General features: G+C 45.1%; 1 protein-coding gene across 1 annotated transcript in view; it reads right to left on the bottom strand.

The window, feature by feature from the left end:
• Positions 1 to 14,734, bottom strand: part of LOC114875883 (macoilin-like) — a 63,273-nt gene that overhangs the window by 37,678 nt on the left and 10,861 nt on the right. The window lies entirely within an intron of this gene.

The following is a 14,734-nucleotide window of genomic DNA, read 5'->3' as shown; positions in this document are numbered from 1 at the left end:
TGCGGTTTAGATGTTCCGGTGCAAAATGCTCGTCACAGCTTGTCGTAATGGCTCGGCGATCGTGTTACAATTTCATCTTCCGATTGGAATGTCCATACACGGATGTACGAATAGGAGAATGTCGAGGAAAGTTTGTGTTCTGCGGTTCCTTCGATCGCGTTTCATCGACTGATCGGTCGAGATAAGCGGAAGTCACCCGCAGCGTTGGGCGTCGAACATGTTTCCGGAATCGCTGGAAACGGTGGACGTGTAGGACGAACGATCGAGAAAAATCAGCGTCGTTTCCAGCATCGCTGGTCCGGAACGAGTCTAGAAAGGTATCGCGACTATTACACACAGAACATTATTCCCGACCGTTGCCGAGAATTGATTCGGTCGTGTAATCGTAGCAATCTGGTCGAAGTCTCGATACGACACGAAAATATCCGTCGAGGAATCGTTCGAAATTGCACCTCTACTCCTCACCGCGAACATCGAATTTTAGTCCTTGTTCCTTCACACTTCGATAGAGAAATTCCCTGTATTTTTCCTACTGCTTCATTCTTCTCTGACATTCTCTCCATCGCGAAGGTTTAAAGTTCGAACAGAGAAAAGGTTTCGCAAGCAGATTTTCATCAAGAATAACCTTTCGGAGCGAAGTTCTCCAAATGCCGTGGATTCACCAGAGTTTATCCCAAAAGTGGGCCAGTGTACTCTGAAATTCACGCTTCCTTCAGAGTCTAGACTTCAAACATTAACTTCTTCTATAGAACTTGAATACACACGCCAAGTACAATTGTACATGCAAGAAAAGTGTGTTTTAGAGTTTTTCAATCTTTCATGGTTGAGATCTCTTGCTCCGGGTAATGGAGCATAAACCGAACGCGATTTTTCTTCAGGGTGTAAACTTGGGATTTCTTTGCAGTGTAAACTCTCCAGGCACGAAGAACTGTGTTTCAGAGTTTTTTAATATTCCATCATTGTAATCCCTACGTAATCACCCCGAAGCAGAGTCGTAATAATTTCTTCAAATGAAGCATGAATCCAGCTGAATTGTTTTAACGCGTGACAATGAGACTCGGTTGGAACAGAATCAACGAAATCTTTTCAAAGTGTTGGTCTCCGGTTTAGCGAAGAGAAGAAAGAGCGAGAAAGAAAGTGGACGTAGATGGGTGCAGAGTTAGAGGAGCAAAGGAAAGGCAAGCAAAGAGGAGAGATCGAGCTGGGTCCGTCCGGCCCTTTTTCTTCTCGTCTCTCGGCCTTCCCGTCGGCTTTTCTATCCCGATACAAAGAGGCGCGAGCGAGCCTAATTATTATGATAGCTCGCCACTGGATTCTGTCGGTCCCTTTGATCTACCGCCGTTTAGCATGATCCCCCGATATTTAGGTAGGGCCCATTGTCCTGCGAATGGAAGGGGATCCTCGTGCACCGGATCGTTATGGTGGGGTTGCTCGGATACTAGAGCGAACGGGCCTTCTCTTCGGAGCCAAGATACGGTAAACTATTCATCAATGAACATTCTTTTTCGAGAAATTTACACTTTTACTCCCGCTTCCTTCTCGTACTCGAGGAATCGTTGCCTCGATCGGCTACCGTCGACCACACGCGTTAGAGAAATCCGTTCTCCGTGTTAACTTTCAGCATTTCCTTCCACAGCTTTCCAGATGTACAATTTTCTCTCTCGGCCGTGTCATTTCGATGAAGAAATAAACGGGCGAGCATCTGGTTGAATAATTTGCGACGGAAGGAATCATCGTTCGACGATGCCTTGGCCAATTCTCAGCTGTAATGGTGGGTTATTTATGCGATAACGGTACGCCAGCTTGCAATCCGTCGAATACGCGTTGAAATCGTTACTCGAAGAATAAACATGTTGGCAGACGCGTTTCGCAATGTTCCCGAGCGTTTCGCATACCAACGGACCCGACTATCCTTCGCGAACGGATTCGTGACATTTTGTGGGAATGTTAGCAGGTCGAGACGGGAATATCGTGCCGTGATTTCAGCGGGATATCAAGTGAATTCGAGGCTTTAATGTCATCGAACGAAACGATGAGGCGGTGAACGAACGGGACCAACCCTTTGACTTTCGCAATTCTTCTGGCACGCGATAGGTCGCTTTTCAGCATCGCTGAATCGTATCCAACGCTCATTAATGTCTCGTGCTATTTAATAAGTCGTTAACTCCTTGAAACGAGGCGGCTCTCCGACTACCGATAAAATTACACCTGCACCGACCTACCCGGTGAATTTACCTCGGAAAGCAGCATACGTGTACCGCGTAATAAGAGTCCCGTGTAAGGAAAAAGGAGGGCTTTGTATTGTACGTATGCGTTTACGCGGTTCTACAACCGCACACAGAGTGTCGTATCTACAGGTAAAGCGACGTGACGAGCACTAATAACTATCCACCACGCCGTCATTCTTATCGAGTTGTTCCATCGAAACCGAGGTTCTCTTTCAACCGATATAATGGACACCTATACTTATGCGGTAATTGCCGCGTGCATCTCGTCGTAATAACGAACCGGTGAACAACTCGCGGCCCACGGATAGAATAACACGCTTGTTTGCCTTCTTACGTCAATACTTCTGTATGAAGTTTCACAGATTTCGACATTAATCCCACTTCTCTAATGTCTAATAAACTCAAAGTTTGATCCCTTCGAGTGTCGCCCAACCTGACGCGTTTCGATATAAATTGAGGATTATAGAGCCTGATTGAATGCCATTAGCGTCGAGAAGACTCCAATTAAACGGACTAACTTATATCCCCAATTTCTAAGACTTCATTTCCATAAATTGCATAGAGAACATTGACACTTTGCCAGATTTTTCCTGAATTTTTTAAGCGGCTCTGACTGAAGTTCCAATTCCCTATCTTTAATAAATTACTGTTTCGAAGAAGGTATAATGGTAATACCTATCTTACTACCGTGTGCTCTTCCAAAGACTTCGTTTCACTACGATCTACTTAACGCTAATGATGTCAAACCAGATCCAATAATCCCTAATTACATGTAACATTAATACCGAGTGTGTAATATAATATATAATAAGTAGCAAACCAGTCTGTGATTATTAAACAGGTAGATGTTATAAATAGAAATCGAACACGACTATCGTAACTAACATGTGATTTAACTTAAATTTATCTTCTCATAATCTAGGATTAGCTCCAAATGTATACCTATCATAACCAAGTCTGAAGTTTACCAGGAGCTTCATTAGCATAGCTCGTTAATATTATCACAATAATCCTAAGAAACATGTAGAACCGCTCTGCCAAGGTATTAATTTGCAACTTCGTATCAAATCTTCTCAATTCTCATTGCTACGAAGTTGCTTTGCAATTTTGCGCGAATGGAATTGTTCGCTCGATCAATTTCCTATGAATTGCAGATTGGAGCAACACTCGTCTAAAGTAAACTACTCTCCTCGTGGTTATGTTATTATTTTTTTTTCCAAGATATACAATCTTGTAATGAGCGTCTCGTTGGTTTAACCATTGATCGAGAGAGTTCGAGGTGGGCTCAATCAAAGATACATGAAACGGGTGCGCACCGTGACGACGCCCGCTAATAATGTGTATACGACGTCTTCTCGGCGTTATCGAGCTGTTCCATCACATTCTGTATCCTTGCACGTTAGACGCGATACGTGTACTTAGCCATAATTGACGAGAGCCGAGGACGAGTCACGCGAAGCCGCTCCGACAGCAGTTTAACGTGGCTGGCGCATGTGCGCTCGGTACGCGCTCGTTCTCTTCGAGCGGTGGGACTTGCTTCTCTTCGGGGTAGGGAGACCATCTATTTTCCCCTTCTACCCGATACTCGCGGCACGTCCGCGATCAGGAGAACCGAAGCGTTGAATTAACCCCACTCGGCCTCGTCGTACAGCCCTCAACACGCCCTCGTCCGTTCTTTCGTCTCTCTCCATTTCAAGGTTATTCCGCCTGTTCCTGGTACCACCACCCTCGGTGCCGTCGTTCAGCGCCAAGCTGCTTCCGTTCAGTCCACGCCCCTGCTCGAACCTGATTGGCGAACGAGCTGAAACGCGGCGGAACGCTGATCCCCGGGACCGATTTATATCTCCTGCCAGCCAGCCACCCCTCTTCGTGCACTGCACACCACGTTCGCCGAAATTTTTATGTCCACCCGGGGGGTTGCGAGAGCCTCGCCTGGCATCTCACCACCACCCCCCTCCGCGTATTTTTCTCGTCTCCCGACTTCTCCGGCTCCGGCGAAATTACGCGCGGTCGGGCTCTGATTTAACGAGCTTTCCTTCGAGACCCGCTGATGGATCTGTCACGCGAAAAGCTCCGACAACCGGGACGAAGAAACGAGGGTCGGGGGTGGGACGAAAATTCTTTGGCTACCGTTTGAAATTGTCGGCGTCGAATTAAAGTATCCGGGATAACTCGAATTCGTACTATCTCCTTGCGTTTCGAAAGCCGAGAGGAACCTGCTATGAGAAGGACACAAAGGAGCCACGAAACTGTTAGAAGATCGCTTTTGTGGCCGATCGAGGTAAATACCTGTGAATGAGCAAAGGTCCTTCGAGGACTGAACAATGGTACACGATAGCCGTGACCAATCGAACAAACGACCGGCCATTGTTAACCCTTGCGAAGGTGTCGGAGCTTTCGAACGTCTCTTATTAGGCACGCGACCCTGACACAACGAAGATGGCTGCTGCGAATCGGATGAGAGACAATAAAGGCAGCCTTTCTGTTCCAATTCTCTTACAGAAGGGTTGATTCCCAGGCTTGTTACAGAGAATTCAGAGGAGACAAACTTCGTTTTCTAAATTCATGTTCGATATTGTAAGGGAAATTAAATTGATCTAAGAACGATCGAAACGAAAGGCAATTCATCGAAGGCTTTCTCTACTTTTCCAATGAATATGCTCTAAAATTGACATCCACTCGATCAAATACTCTTTCTTTAATATCAGAAGTCATTCTAGTGACATGGACAGTGTCCGTTAGACTAACGACACTACGAAGATGGTTGAAACCGATGTTACTGCTCTTCCACTCGCTCTTTACTCGCCTGTAGAAAGGGAATTCGTGTTCTATCGACCGTAAGTGATTCGATATAGCTCGAGAACGTCCGAGCCGTCGAAGTAGCTAGGGAGTTGACAAATCGAACGTCGTCAGTGTCACCGTGAACTCTGTCGAGATTCTTTTCCTCTATCGATCGATACTTCTTATCGCGAACATTCGGAAAGTTCATCTTCCTTGGAGATTCTTGAAAATGCCAATGAAACAGGCGAAATGTCGGGTGTTTAGAGAAGAATCGAGGCAATCAAGGTTTATTCTTCCGTTTTTCTGCGCACCGATTCGACAGGCACTCGTTTCGCTATTATTAATTTCCATACCGTTTCCCACGGCTTTGTTGGGTCTGGTGGGCGCAACAAATCGCTGCCGGCGCGCGACATGTAAATTCAAAATCAACGATGAACACGGAAACGAACGACCATCCTCTTGTCCTTTTCTTATTCGTTACCACGGACTGTTTTCTCTCCCTTGCTCTCGAGGTCTATACAAGTTAGACACGCTTGCCTACTTCGGGCAGTATCTATGGGTGGGCCCAACGATGGCGTTTCGACGCCTACAGCCGCGTTCACAAGCAGAGAAAGAACTCAGGTAGAACCGTGAATACGAACGCAACTCGAGCTCTCCGCAGGCGTTTATTTGCCAGCTCCGCTCTGGCTCCGATCGATTCGCGATACTCTGAAACCTCTATGAACTCCTACTGTACATTTCCTGAATTTCCCTGTCATTGTTCTGCATTGAAGAAGCAAATTTTTCGCAGTTATACTTTGTTCGTTTCTCAAAATTTCAATTCGTTTGATTGATTCATCAAAGTATGACCGATTAAAAATGAAATATCTTGTACACCGAAAAGTTTACCAAAAAATGAATCAGCAAAGGAGACTAGGAATTGAAAATGTACCGGAATTCAAATGAGCCGAACACGCGAATGAAAAAGAAAAGTAAGGAACGAGAAGATACGTGGGACGTTATTTGCCAAGGCTAGTAGCAAAGAACTCGTAGTGGCGAACAGATAGCAAACGAGTGCTAGTCACGCCCATCGATACTAATAAATCGCTGGAGCCGGCTACCGGTTGAACGACTGTGAGAACCTCGTGAGAAGTTTCGAATCGACCGAAAGTCACTCGCTACGAGTAATCAGCTATCCACCGATCTCCTCGCTTTTTATTATTTCACCGCGAGACGTTGCTCCGAGGCATCGCGTTTAAATTATAAATTATTCCAGAACCATCCGACGTTTATCGTTTAGAAAGCGTGCCAACTACCGCCGTTTCCCCAGCGTGTTTAACCTTTCCTCGCGTTCCGACGCGAGGTCAACGTTTCAATCCCATCGAGAGAGGATGATTATCATTAGTCTAGAGCTCGGTCGAATACAAAAATTATATTCCTCATTTTTTGCATCGTTTTTCAATTGTATCCATTCTTTGGTCAAATGAAGCTGTCGAGCGGAATCGCGTGACCGATACGCACGCACTCGCTTGTAAGTCATTCTTTGGGATTCGACGCGTTGTTCGTTCGCATTGGGGAACAGCAGGAAAATCAGATACTCCATCATGCTGAGTTACATAAATCTCCTCGTTGAATGAGTCCAATAATTGGCGTAGGGGCCATCGATGGCGGGGCCCTTCTTCCGGAGCGGTATTGTCGATCTAGTTTAGGGCAGGTCCATATGGAAAAAGGCGTGCATCTTCGTCGGGGTTGTTCCGGCTTTTTGATGGCTTCATCGAATCGCCGTTTCGTTTGGATGCGTTGCGAGAAGCCCCCTTCTCTTGTCATGCTAATATGCCAGGCTAATGTATCACCGTGAATATATTTAGGCGGGAATATAAATGATCTCGAAGTATCATCGGTATTCGAGATTTTGTAAAAGAATATAATAACGTATGTTTGAAATTATATCTCATCGAATAAAGATTACTATTATTTGATGAAAATCCTTTTCATCCCACCATTTTTCCTGATTATCCCGAAATTGGTACCAACTCGCGTGATAAGAAGGACCATTTCATAGCATGAATCGCGAATTCGTCGAACGGAAGTTTATCGTGTCACGCCGGTGTTCCACTGACGTTGCTAAATTGAAAACCGTCCGTTAAAACGTGTCATTTTAATCTAAATTAAAACGTCCCTGCCCTCTTCTGCCCTGCTAAAAGAGACGGCGAACAAAACGCTATCGGGGTAATAGGGGCGCCTAGCACTTCCGTCCACGATCGAACTATCGAGTCATCAAGGACTATTCAGTTGACTCGGACGAATCACGTTTCGTTCGCATGACGAATTCGACCATGTCGTTCGCTTCGACAAGTCGAGGAGATCGGTACGGGTCTGAGAGTTAAACGTGTCGCGCGACGATAGACCCTCGGAGCTGTGTCAAATGAGAGGTAAGGGGCGGTTTGAGGCGCGAGCCGGAACGGAAAATTGATGGAACGTCACGGAGTTGTTGTACAAAGGAGGCAGACACGCTCGAGGACCTAGCGAGTTCACGAAAATCCACAATGTGGATCGTTTGAATGGTGTACAACGAGAAAGAGGGAGATCCCTTGTTCAATTCCCCTCTCGAAAAGTGGTTAGTGAAACTGATTCGAGCTAAATGGAGCCTAAATGGAGTTGCAATTGACTGGCAGGGTTGTACCGCTGGCTTTTGTACTCACGGGACATCTCGAGCCTCTGACCACCCTGAGCTTCAACGATTACCGCTTGAATGTACCTCTTTGTGCTCGAGGAATGAAGATGTCACCAGTTGCCACGCGCTACCAGATAGATACAATTTGCAAAACATAATTTTGTAATCTGATTTATCATTAAATCATTCAAATATCCTGTCAAAAAAGGCGGTGGATCGTCCGACGATCCAGAATAAGAATAAGAAAAAAGGAAGACAATTTCACTGCCAAATGTTACCAGCAACTTTTGTTGAAAGGGTAATTTTGAAAATCGTAGCCGTCTGGAGGTCGATTAGCCGGATCACTCCACACGTCGCCATGTTGGTTCGAATGCAACTGGCCTGGCTGAAAACGCGGCGGTAACCGCAACAGGAAATACAGAAGGAATTTACGACGTCGTATGGCAACCGAACAGCGAGAGTGCACACTGAACTGCGGTTAATATCGAAGGGCGGTTTTGAAACGCTACCCGGCCGACGATATATCGCGAGCATCGAAATAGATATGATAGGTGTAAAAAATAGTCTCTACCTCTCTATGTAAAAAATAGTTTCGAAAGATTTCCCTTAAAAATTGCAACTTTCATTGAGATAAATTGGACGGGCGTATTTATGAAATGTACCGCGAAGGTAAACGTGGATGGACTTGCGTAGATCAGTGTCTGTCGGCGGCGCTATGCAGCACGTTGAAAAGGTATTACACTTTAGTGGTACAGAACTTAAAGTAAGTATATAAAAGCAATTCGTGTGTGGCCCGGAGATGGCCGGTTCTTCACCTCGCGAACGAGAAGTCGGTTCCCTTTGATGTTCTGCCTACCCGCGTCTGGTGGGAGTTGCTTCTCTCCTCGTCTCGTGTCCCCACCCTACACGACCCTTCGTTCAATCCCTTTACCCACCGCGCTAACCTCTTCGTCTTTCTTCTTCATTCCGTACCTCGGCTCGAGCCCTTTTCCTCCGCTCTCATCTCCCCCCCGCCCTGGTACTTTCTTCATCGACGTTTTTACACCTGGAACTCACGCCTCGCGATGTACTTTATGCTCTGCTACCTGAGATCGCGTCGCGATAACCGAGTATCGAATCCATCGGTTTTCTTCCTTCCACTCGACTTATCGGACCGGGATAAGGGATATTACACGTTAGGTACACGAAAGATCCTCGTCGCGGGCAACTACGAGCGTCAACTTAATTAACGGTTATTATCGCACGTCGTTGGATCCTCGTACGAGCGTTCCATTAGTACTTTGACATTTAATAAACGCGCGGCGAGCGTGCAAGCCGAGAAAATAATCCCTCTAATCGATGCTTTATATTTAGATACGAGTACACAGCAAATCGGCTTTGATTAATGGAACGTTGGGATGCGGAGACAAGACAACGTTAATGCAACGTTTTCCTTCTACGATTGATCATTGCACCACCGTATAAAAGGTTTAATTAGTAGAACGAGTCCGATAATCGGGCTAATAGCGATCAGGTTCTCGTTCCTTGTTATCACTCGCATTGATGGAACCGAGAATAATAGCAATGACTGTCGGGTATTGAAATACGAAAATAGACGATGAAGGTTCTAATAACGAGTGTCAGAATGGTAGAATAGCCAGGAGATTTGTAGGATTGGCGAATAGGAACGGACAGTTTGGCGCGGTGCCTAAATGAGCAACGAATCATTAGCACCCGAAGGTTAGGATGAAGGAAATCGCGAACGTGCCAATCGAAGAGGCAACTTCGCGTAATAGATACCTACTGTTCGAATTTCTGATAAGCCAATGAATAAAAAAAAAATAAAAAACCAACAGAGATCAGCTTCGACGAGTAAATTACCTCGATCAAAGTAGCGCGCTTGTAAGTTCGGTATAATAGTACCGTAATTTTCGTTTATCAGGAGTTTGTATCAGCGAAAGCTTGGCTAATTACGCGGTCGTAAATCAGCGAGTTCGCCAACTACCGAGGCGCGAGGTAAAATTAAAAATTATCTACGAATTAATTAGTGTAGCTAGGTTAACGAAGCGTGTCAGCGTTTGTCTATCGGTGTTGCTCAGACCGACTCGGCTCGACTCGGCCTCGGTCTGCACGCAGCGTGATAGCTTGACGCCAACAGATGCCAGATACGAGAACAGGGAGGTTACTTTCGGTATTCCAGCGTAACGTGAAATTAAGAATTACACAAGCAATTACCCTGGTCGGTTAAAAGCCTAACGCGGTGTATCATCTTCCAATTACACTGCTCGCACACGGGCCAGCTCGCGAACTACCTTCCACGTTTTGCTTCTTTTTTCGCGATTACCGTTATAGTTTCACGGTGAAACGGCGCGATTACGCGAACTATCGAAAGATTGATTATACGGCGGGTAGCTTTTACGAGAAACTTTTCAGCCACGACCGGGGAAACCTTCGATCCCGTCCTAACCGTTCGTAGTTACCAATTCCGGGAACGATCACGAATCGAACAACTCGGAACTATCAAACTGATTCAACATTCGCGAAGCCAGATGTTTTATTCCATTAGTTCGTAAGTTGCTCGGGGCCGATGCAACACCCACGCGCCGACGTGACCGGTCGATCGATGATAAATCGTCCTGGTCACGAAAAGCTGCTTCGTTTTTTCGTTTTGAATTATTACGCCCCTCGTACCTACGTATTGTATTGCTCGATCGATTCTTTATTTTCTTCTCGTAGAACCTCGACTCAATATTTTCGATTAAGCTTTCATTAACGGGAATAATTATTCTAAGGTTTAGAGATGTTCGCGACTTTAATCAGGATTTAGATTTGCAATTGTCCCTGGTTTCCGGCTTTTCGAATACCCGGGCTCGTCCTCGGCTGGGTAATTAAAACGATCAAACGACTAAGATGGAGAAGCGTGGGTTAGTTCTGGCCTAGCAATTGCGTTGATGCACAGGCGATCCGAGGTAATCAACGAAATACCGTAACGTCTTGTACGGTCTTTCCTCTCCCCATTACAGTGTCCGCGCACCAGTCCGCATGTAAATTGTTCGCCACGTTTCCAGCTATAATATCATTTTAATGACGAAAAAGCCGCGTCGGTGGCAATTAATCCTCGGAAAAAATCGGATACGGGCACGTTGCTCGCCGTCGATTACAAACAACCGTGTCTCTGACTCTTCCCGTCTCGATTGCGAGACCGTGTGGGTGGACACGAATTCGCAATCGAGATTAGAAAATGTCATTAGAAGCGAGGAAAGAGAGACGGAGGATCGAGGCCAAGCTTTCCGGGCTGTACGTTTGTCTCATCTGGCTAAATTGTTGGAAATGTTCCGTGTACGAGATGCCGCTGCACCGTCTGACGGACGTGCAACAGAAACAGACGAGCAGATGGAAGAACGGTAGCTAGAGGATGGTCGAAGGGAACGGGGAATGCGGATAGTACAACGTCGGTTATTATCCGCACTTGCTGGAAACTTTTCGTGCCGCGGAATAATTGTTGCGGCGCGGAGTTTCAGAGAGACAGAACGATTTCACGTGAAATTTCTCTATTAGTTTCTGTTGGATAGATCCATCAATCGTGGGATGGGAATCGCGAGATTTGTCATTCCGAGTGTGACAATGATGGAAGAAAACAATGAAAGAAAAATAAATTATTGAACTTCGAAGAGGATTCAACAACGCGATCGCACGAGTTCGTGTCAAAAACGAATTCCATAGATGCAGATGAGTTCCACCGGCAATCAACCGTCTGCCTTAGTCATTTTCCCACCAATTTCCACCCTTACGGTCTCTATTTGCGCTCCGCATTTTACTGAAACTCGTCACGAGATCGTATTCCAAGTTCTCTTTTATATTTCCTTCTTTGTTGGAAAAATTCAAGGAAAACCCCTTGAAATTGTTAACGGGTTACCTTGCACGTTTTTACTATTTTACGTTGAACAATAACCCCCAGCGAAGTAGGAGCATTTAAATGCAATAAATACAGGTTCTCGTGTACGATTACCGTATGCAGTCACTTATCGTGCATTGAAAATCAGGCTAATATCGAAAGAGAAAGCAGGAAGAATAATAGGTTGAGGACAGATATCTGCGATATGCACGTGTACCTATTTCCTGCTAACTACGAATTACTATAATGCAATCGCGCCGCGGTTGAAAACCATAATTTCATCGTAACGTGGGTGTATCCTCATAAATATGCTCTGCAAGTCATCGATAAAGTACACAACAGTGCCGGCATTATGTTACGCGATCGTAGTTCAACCTGACGCATGCCACGTCGCTTAAATATAAATTGTCTCCTTGATATTCACGATCTTCTAGTCGTCCTCGTAACTTACGGTATCACCGTTTCACAAACGACACAGAAAATTTGTCCACCGCGTTCGACGAACAGGTCGAAGTCCTTCGTGATTTACGAATGATATCTTGTTCGAGTTTCGAACGAGATTTCATCGCTGAAATTGCAAATCGTTGCTTCGAAACAGCTAGTCTCGTTCTGATATCCGATTCTTTTCTTAAACAAATCGGTCTTTCGTCACGAAGAGCGTTTTCTTATGGTATTTTAGAATCGCGCGCAAATTGGTCGTATTAAGACGTATCCATGGGAACAAAAGAATCGTGGGGATGGGTGTTTAAAGAACATTAGCCACCATCTTGGATGGTAGCTGCGTTCCATCGTGCGGTTAATGGGAGAAAATGCGTCAAGGGTGATTTTAGGAATCCTAGACGTGGAATTAAGAAATCTACCCGGTGCCATTAGGGTTCTGGTTGGAGTGGATCGAAAATGATCGCAGAGCCGTGCCAATAATGATCTTCGTTTTACCGTTCTAGACGTCACGGTGCCAAGGAAACTGACAACAATGTTCTTATCCTATCATTTTTTCACGAAGTGTAACATTGTTACGCTGCTCTTGAATGTCAATTGCGAGCGGCCGCTGTCTTGCAGTTGCTTGCATATTTAATCGCGGGGGTGTAGTTTGCGCGACAGTATGCCCGCTGCTGATCGATAACACAACTGCTAATTCGAAAAGTTCCTCTTCGAACAATGAAAGTTTTCAATATTTTCATAAAATCAACAAATCCATCATAAAATAAAAGTAAAGATTATTGCGAATCTTTTCGAGAAACCAGTGGCCATTGAAACGGTTTCCGTTTGTTAACGTTTTTCAAGCTTTTGTTGATCGCTGTCGAATCGAAGGTAGACACAACGCGTAACCGGAAGTCAATTACCAGGAAAATAACAGAGCTCCATGCGTTAGGTTGCGAGATGGCGGACGCGTTGCACCCCCGCCGCGTCGCAACCCCACAATCTTTCACTCGGAGCTTATTATTTTCGATGTCGTTTAATTTCCGCTTTCGTAACAGATTGTAACTGGCTTAACCGTTTGCCTACTCGCCACAATACTTTCATACATTGTCGTTGTTTTCAACGATCTGATAACTCTTCGCTGAATTTCTACGTGAATATAAATGCAGAAGACCAGCCATTTTATTTAAAAAACGATGGAGGAAAGAACGGTTGGAAGACACAGGGTGCAGACGAGACGGGGCTCGATTTCTTGAATATTTGATGCTTCTACGACGACGGCCATCTTGCTTACCGTACCGTGGAACATAAAACAAGGGTTATTAGCTTCTTTGTCTATAGTCTTAGTTTTCATACGATGTTACAGTAAGATACATTAACACGTCTGCTACCGGTGTGCTTCAAATAATAAATCAATATAAACGAACCAAGACTTAAAGTGCTTATAAGACACTCTATGTATAGGTATACATTTTTATGTTCCACTTCATACTCGGCTAATTATGAAGCCCGTACAAACAATGTTACATGGATAAAGTATTTGTAACAAAGAGCCGTACACATATATGCAAATTTTTCTGTGTCAACGAGACCTCTCTCTTTAGAATCGTTCCTCGTGCACTCGTTTACGCGGAGGATGTCCGGTCCGTAGCTGCTCTGCAATTTTAATAACCACATCCTTGGACGGTCGTAAGATGGCGGACAAGAAGGCTCGAGGATCCACTCTTCGTGATCGTCCATTCGCGAACCTTGTGACGCATTACGTCAGCAGGTATTACACGCGTGGAAAAGTTGGAGCGAAGTTATTGGCTCGCGACAGAACGCACGAACGCAAAAGGACACAAAAGGCCGTGTCCGGGGGATAAACGTTGTTTCATAATGAACTCGTCGCCACTCCATTTGCATTCGGTACGGACCGAAAATTGCCTCTCTGCCGTGTGTGCCATGTGCCGGCACTCGTAACCGCTTGAATGCCGGGATGACGAGCCTCGTATTATCTTCGTTGACAGGACAAAGAGAACGCGTGTGCCGGATCGAACGGGTGGCAATGATTGTCCGTAAAATAGGAATCTTCGTTGGCGAAGCAAAAATTCGGTTCAATTTAATGCCCATCAAACGAACGGGAGATTCATTTTTATCTAATCAAATGATTCATTTAACTATTTTCGTTGAGAATTGAATTCTTTTAACCGCAGAATTATTTGTAACGAAAACAAGTGTGATATTTCTTCGATCTGTGTCGAATCGCGTTCGATCAGAAGGATCATCGACGTAACTGTAAGAGGTAAGTTACAAGAACCGTAGATACGAGCGAGTGAATATTTAATGAACGATCATTTTCCATCGATGCGGTTGAGCTCGAGCTGAAAGACCTCGAAATCATACATTGCGACCACTTACGCGATAAACCAGCTATCAGATACGAGCCGAGGCCCCCCATTACACCGCTACCTCGTCTTTCGTAACTATTATAAAACAATTACTTTCGAATGGTTAAGCTAAACTGGAACCGAGGAAACGCGGAAACGTAACCGTTTCGAGTTCCTTCGAATCGTATGCTTATGATTCTTCGAGTTACTCGTTGATATCTCTCGGTTCATTACGCTCAAATTGTCGAGTAGTTAAGCAACACAGGAATTCGTTGGAAAAATTCATTTTCCTCGAAGGATTCGTGCGTTTTGTATTCATTCGTCTCTCGTTCTTCGCCAGTAGTATAATCAATAATTTAACGTCGCTCTGTCGTGGAAGTATTAATTACACCTTGTACGAACTGCGAAC

Source organism: Osmia bicornis, chromosome 13 (assembly GCF_907164935.1).
Source record: "Osmia bicornis bicornis chromosome 13, iOsmBic2.1, whole genome shotgun sequence".
In the NCBI taxonomy this organism is placed as follows: Eukaryota; Metazoa; Arthropoda; class Insecta; order Hymenoptera; family Megachilidae; genus Osmia; species Osmia bicornis.
This window is presented reverse-complemented; position numbering and strand designations above follow the sequence as displayed.